We start from the raw sequence: 6,000 nt of genomic DNA on the forward strand, positions 1-6,000 counted from the left end.
ACATGTTTACGCCCTTTATTGTGTACACTGCCGATAGAAGTAGTCGTCAGCGATGACACATAACAGCAATTCATCACATCACTAGGCCATTCCGCAATTTTCGGATCGAACAATGCCATAAGGGTGAAAAAAAGCGAGCTTATCAACTCCCGCTGTCATTGCGATTAAAACTCACACTACTGAAGCAAGGTTCGGTGCTAACTACTGCGAGGCCACGTAGCTTTCTTTATTGTGTTTGGATAGCATCAGTAGTACAAGGCGACCCCTCTTTACTACTGTTAAAGTCAACATTACTCATGCAAACGTACAAAAAAATTAACGTCCAATATGACAAGGAGACTAATGAAACATTGACACTCGAGCAAGGAAAGGCGCACATAAAAAGAAAAAAGAAAAGGCAGTGTGGCCGTTTCCTACCCAACACATGGGGAGGAAAGGGATGAGTGAGATAAACAAAGAGAAAGCTTGCTTTGATATTGCCCATATGCATTGCGCATCGTATCCACGGTCGGCACCTTAACATATCGCCTACTTGGCGATATATTAGCGCTACTGGGCTTCTTGCTAACTACTGGCCTGTGTGAACGACTCTGAGTGGATTGATTTTGTGAGTGCGTGTGTGTCTGTGTTGATTGTTCTTATTTACTTTTTGTCTCTCTTTCTATTTATACCTCCTTATTTTCCAACCCCAGTGCAGAGTAGCACATTGGATCCTTGCATCTGGTTAACATCCTTGCCTTCATTTTCTCCTATTTCTCTCTCTCCCTCTCTCTTTACTATATTGCCTTCATGTGTTGCACGGGACTTGGTGCAACATGCGCCCAAGCACTTTCCTTCTGCAAAACAAACATAGAGTGTGAACTAAATTTGAGGCACACACGCAAGCTGGCAATATTTCCCATAGAAGGAATACTGTCGGAGATGATTATCAATGTTGTATTCATATTTTCGCATAGCGACACACGGGGTAATCTGACTTTCCGACGCTCGCCAACGCGAGCGACGCAAGGCCGCGATCAGAGATTTCTACCACGCTAAGAACCTGAGTATAGCTACTTCTCGGAAGGCAGACGGGCGAAGTGACTAAGATACATTGATTGATATGCGGGGTTTAACGTCCCAAAACCACTATATGATCATGAGAGACGCCGTATTGGAGGGATCCGGAAATTTCGACCACCTGGGGCTCTTTAACGTGCACCCAAATCTTAGCATACAGGCCTACAACATTTCCGCCTCCATCGGAAATGCAGCCGCCGAAGCCGTGATTCGAACCCGCGACCTGCGGGTGAGCAGCCGAGTCCCTTGGCCACTAGACCACCGCGGCGGGGCAAGAAGTGACTAAGCGTTCATGTCGATCGTGCGACAGCCCCGTATGAATGAAGCCATAATAATTTGACCAGATCGCACGTATTATTGGCTGCTTCTATTGAACGAGGCTGCAGCATACCGTAAGTTGTGTTTAATAACAATATCTGTGGTGTCACGTGCCATAACGACCAAATAATTATGAGGCACACCGTAGTGAATGGCACCGAAAATTTCCAATATCTAGCGTTCTTTAACGGGCCATTTCGCCTCCATCAAAATGTCACCGCTGCAGTCGGGAGCGAACCCTCGACCTCCGGTCAGCAGACGAGAACAGTTTATAACCACAACCGCACCACCGTGGGCCGAAAATGGTGACGATGAATTTCTATTTCAGACACTTCAAAGAAATGCATCGCAACCACTACAACATTTCCCAGGACGCACATCCTAAGGACAGTCGATTATCTGCAGGTATCTTCAAGACGGGAGTGAGACTAGTGTGCCGATTAAATTGAGATGGCACATGAAAATTGTTGTTTACAGGACCGCGCTCTGTTGACGAGCTATATTATTTATTTTCACGTTCACGAAAGCGGCGGCGCTGCGACGTAAGAGTGACGCACGTGACAGCGACGAAAATGATATATTTTTATTATTCTCACGTTTTAACTCAATCTTTAACAGCTTCGCTGTTAAAATTCTTACTCGGCTGTCTATATCGCAAAAGTATATACCGTAAAGGTATATACTGCCACCCACACATATTTGTACATACGCATGTGTGGATGGCATTCAAATCATCCTTATGTGTTCAGAAGTGGTTAACGATTTACAGTGCTTGGTACTGTACTATGGGAGAGCTCAAAGCCGTCCCTGTGCAGATGCAAGAGGTAGGAACAACTGAACACACTGCAACTGGAGCCACCAGTGTAGAAGGCCAGGGGAACAGGGATAGAAAACCTTAGAGCGCAGAGTGTCCCTGGTGAGTGAAGTTGTTTATTCCTCAATGTGGCTCCAGTGACACCCCTTTTTCCAAGAAATTTTCAGTGCATGTAGCGAGGACCGTGTAGGCAGAAAATGCGGTAGAAATATTTTGTTTTGTTTTGCATGAATAAAGAATGCATATGACCATACTGGATGGTATGCATCATATTTTAACTGACCGTATTAAAACGGTATGTAATTTCCGCTGTCCGCATCTTATTATCAAAGCAATAGTCTGGCGCGCTACGCCTGTACATCATCTATGCGTGCTATATTTACATCACGTCACGCGACATGGCTGTTTTCAAAGTTATGGTGGCCGCCTTCCTCCTTAACGTTAGGGCTGCATCGGGTGCGTTAGTGTTGCGTCTCTTTCAAGGATTGCCTCGAGGAATGTTTGACTTGAGATGGCTAGCGGCTGATAGCAATGTATGGCGGAGCAAGGAGCCGCCTAGTGTTCACCAAAGATAACATGCTGTCTCGACAGCCCGCAGTCCGAGCCCACGTTTGTCACTTGAGTGTTTGCGCGTTCTCGCGCCTAACAGCACGTCTTCGGGTCCAAAGATGGTCACTGCTTGAGTCTCCTTCTACGTTTAGTTTCCCGTATCTCTATCGCGCTCTCTCTTGACATCATAGGTGGCACCGTAGATGAGGACCAGGATTTGGCGACATTTGCATGCAGCACCATACCTTCGGCGACAGCGTTGGCCTGCTGTAACTGAATATGAAATAGGCGAAAAAAAATCATATCTGACGAAATAGGCTAGTTATCAAGAACGACTCCCGGTTATGTAGAGCGGAGACTTGTCTAAACATTCTGTTAAAATTCAACTGCCTCACTACAGACCGGGTGACTTCCTAGAGTGCTTAATATTTCTTAGAAATGCGCGTGCCCTTTTGTGAGCTATAGCGAAAGAGGATGGTGACGTGACAGAGAGACACTCGTGAAGTTTGGTCTGTGTGGCGTTTGAGTATAGCCTGCGTGATTTGTGTTTTATTATGTGTTAGTAAAGTATTCGTTTTATTACGAGGTCCACGTGAGCACTTCAGAAGTGGGATGGAAATCCAGTCACCAACGAATGAGTGAATGTGAGTTTTACCAGTGCGCGAAACTGGTACCATCACCCTAAAGCGGAACGCACCGACGATCGAGTCAACCTGACTGGCGGTGGAGACGCGGACTCCAACCATGGAGACACTATAACGGCTCGTGAGCTGCTACAAGCTCTTAAAGGAAAAGACAAACTGATATCGACCATGATGGAAGGACTGTTATTGGCCGGCGCAGCGCCGCTAAAACCAGCGCCGACGTTCCAGGTGATTACTGACTTTAGCCGCAACACCGGCCCCTTTTACGGCTTTGAAGATGCTCATTAAGCGTGCCAGTGGATTGATCTCTAGAGCAGGGAACACGTGCAGAGGTTACTGTTCAATCACAGATTACACACAACTGGCAAGGGGACGAACATGCACGGCCCACGTGAGCGTCCAATATTGAGTCGTGATCACTGCACTGCACTGAGGTGGCGCCAGCGGGGCTCTTCTTTGTCGTGTGTGTGCCGCTGGTCGAGGGGTCCCAAGCTCATGACAGCATACATCAAAGGGTCCGCCGATCTGTTCGCTCGATTAGCGGGGCGATTTGCGGTGGCCGCCGTGGTTTCTTCCGAGGAAGATGCTGTATTTGTTGTCCTCTCTCGAACGGCTTACAGCGTCGTGGCGACGCGACGTCCCACCCTCCGGCTAGCAGGGACAATACCTGGTGGGCATAAGCAGCAGGCCGGTCGGCTACTTGTTTGAGAATTAAACGAGCTCCGCTCCCTTGTCAGCTCTGGCGCCGGTGACAACACTGCCGCTACTTGCGTCAGACTGCGGAGTTGCGCCGCCTGGTAGGCTGACCATTTACACCGACGAAACATGGTTCAACGCAGGCCACATGTGTATAGACAAGTGTATGTTGATGAAACCATAGATGCCATCCATGAAGTGCGCCGATCCGGGCTGTCTACAGGCCTTCAAGATCCTAATAGAAAAGGTGGCTGGCATATTGTTGAACGAAAATGGGTTTGTGGAAGGCGCAGGTGAAGTGTTTAGCGCCAAGAAATGCTCAGGTGACTATCACAGGGAGATGAATTATGACAACTACGAAAAATAGTTCACTAATAGGTTGCGAATAAGTGCTAATCTGAAGTGTAAACTACTTCTAAGGCTTCTGTGACATGCATGTGTCTCTTTTTGAGATGCATGAATGCAAACCCATGCTATGAAATGTGCGATGTTTGTGCGAATATCAGGAACGTGACGCATTCTCCCTACCACAGCTTCGAGCAAATGTAGTGTTACCAAACCCCTCCTTCAATGGTAGAATAGTATTTGCTGCTATACGTACCTACCCCAGTCTTGTAAAATGACAACAACGCCATTAGTTCACTTAATTTACTTTAGTGCATCAGAAGCAACAGCAGCGACTTCGGCATTTGCGGCTTAAGCCACTGCGGCTGCAGCTGCTTCACTTTTTTCCTTGGCCTGCTGTCTTAAATCTTGCATCCTGGTCAGCAGCGTCTCGTACTGGTATTTCATGTTTGTGAAGCCGAAAGTGGTTGCTGTCGTGTCGGTCAGATGCACTTTTGCCTTCACGATTTCCTCGTATTTGTCATAGGACTCGGAGAATATCTTCAGTATGTGCTCCCTGAAGACGGCCGGACAGTCGGGACTTTCTTTGAGAGCGGCTTCGACCTGGTCGCACACCGCGACTCTGAGCGTCTCGTGCCGTATGCACTCGTTGTATCGCTCGGCGTCCCCTGGCGCCAGTTCTTTTGTGAAACCTGGTTCGTTGTAGTAAGGGTTCTCGCTCATCAGGGACTGCACTGATATTAGAACGCTCTCGAGGCCCTGAGCGGGGCTCCAAGGTGGTCCTGCCCAGGTGCCAAGAATGCTGAGACATACCTTGCCACATGCGTACAGGTTCGGATTGAAGCGAACTCGGCCGGCGTCAGTGGTCATGAATCGAACCCTGGGTGGGCTGATCGGGTATGTAGACGGGAACTTTATGTAAAACTGGAAAAAACCACCTTCGTACGGTGTTCCGCTGGGACCGATGATGAGGGCATGAATCTTGGTGACGTCGTCTTCCTCGGGTGCGATGAAGAGCCCTATCGGAGGCTTAGCATTGAAGTCCGCGATGTCCTTCTTCACCCGCAAGAGGCATTGTGGTGATGGCTCCTCGTTTAGGAACTTGAGAGGATCCCATTGGGCAGCGGTACCGAACATTCTGCGCAACAGAGCCTAATTTTGCAAGGATATGAGAGCCAAATGGACGCCGAGCCACACCGAACGCCCTCCCTGCGAGTGATGGCTCGTGAGGGGTCTAAACCCACTACGGAAATGGGGCCTGAAATATATCTGTTGGTAGAGGTGGTGCTCATGAAAAAAAGCATCTAAGGACGTTCAAAGGTCACATTTTGGTGGACTGAACACCTATCGAAAGTGAACACATTTTTAGGGTGCACTTTTTTGCTCCAGTAAATTTATTTCAGCAGGAAAACATGACAGAGCAAGACTGATAAGAGAATTGATTGATGAGGTGAGCACCATTGTCCATCACAAAAAGTATTGATAATTGTGATGATTATGATGATGACGACAATGGCGGCGATGATAATGATGATGTTTTCTTCCTGATGGTGCTCACCCACGAAGGGGTACGAG

General features: G+C 48.0%; 1 pseudogene; it reads right to left on the reverse strand.

Annotated features, from left to right (window-relative positions):
• Positions 1–4,742: 4,742 nt before the first annotated feature.
• On the reverse strand, positions 4,743–5,652 carry LOC142769232 (ubiquitin-conjugating enzyme E2 Z pseudogene; annotated as a pseudogene).
• Between the last annotated feature and the right edge of the window lie 348 nt (positions 5,653–6,000).

This window comes from Rhipicephalus microplus, chromosome 1 (assembly GCF_043290135.1).
Source record: "Rhipicephalus microplus isolate Deutch F79 chromosome 1, USDA_Rmic, whole genome shotgun sequence".
Lineage (NCBI taxonomy): Eukaryota > Metazoa > Arthropoda > Arachnida > Ixodida > Ixodidae > Rhipicephalus > Rhipicephalus microplus.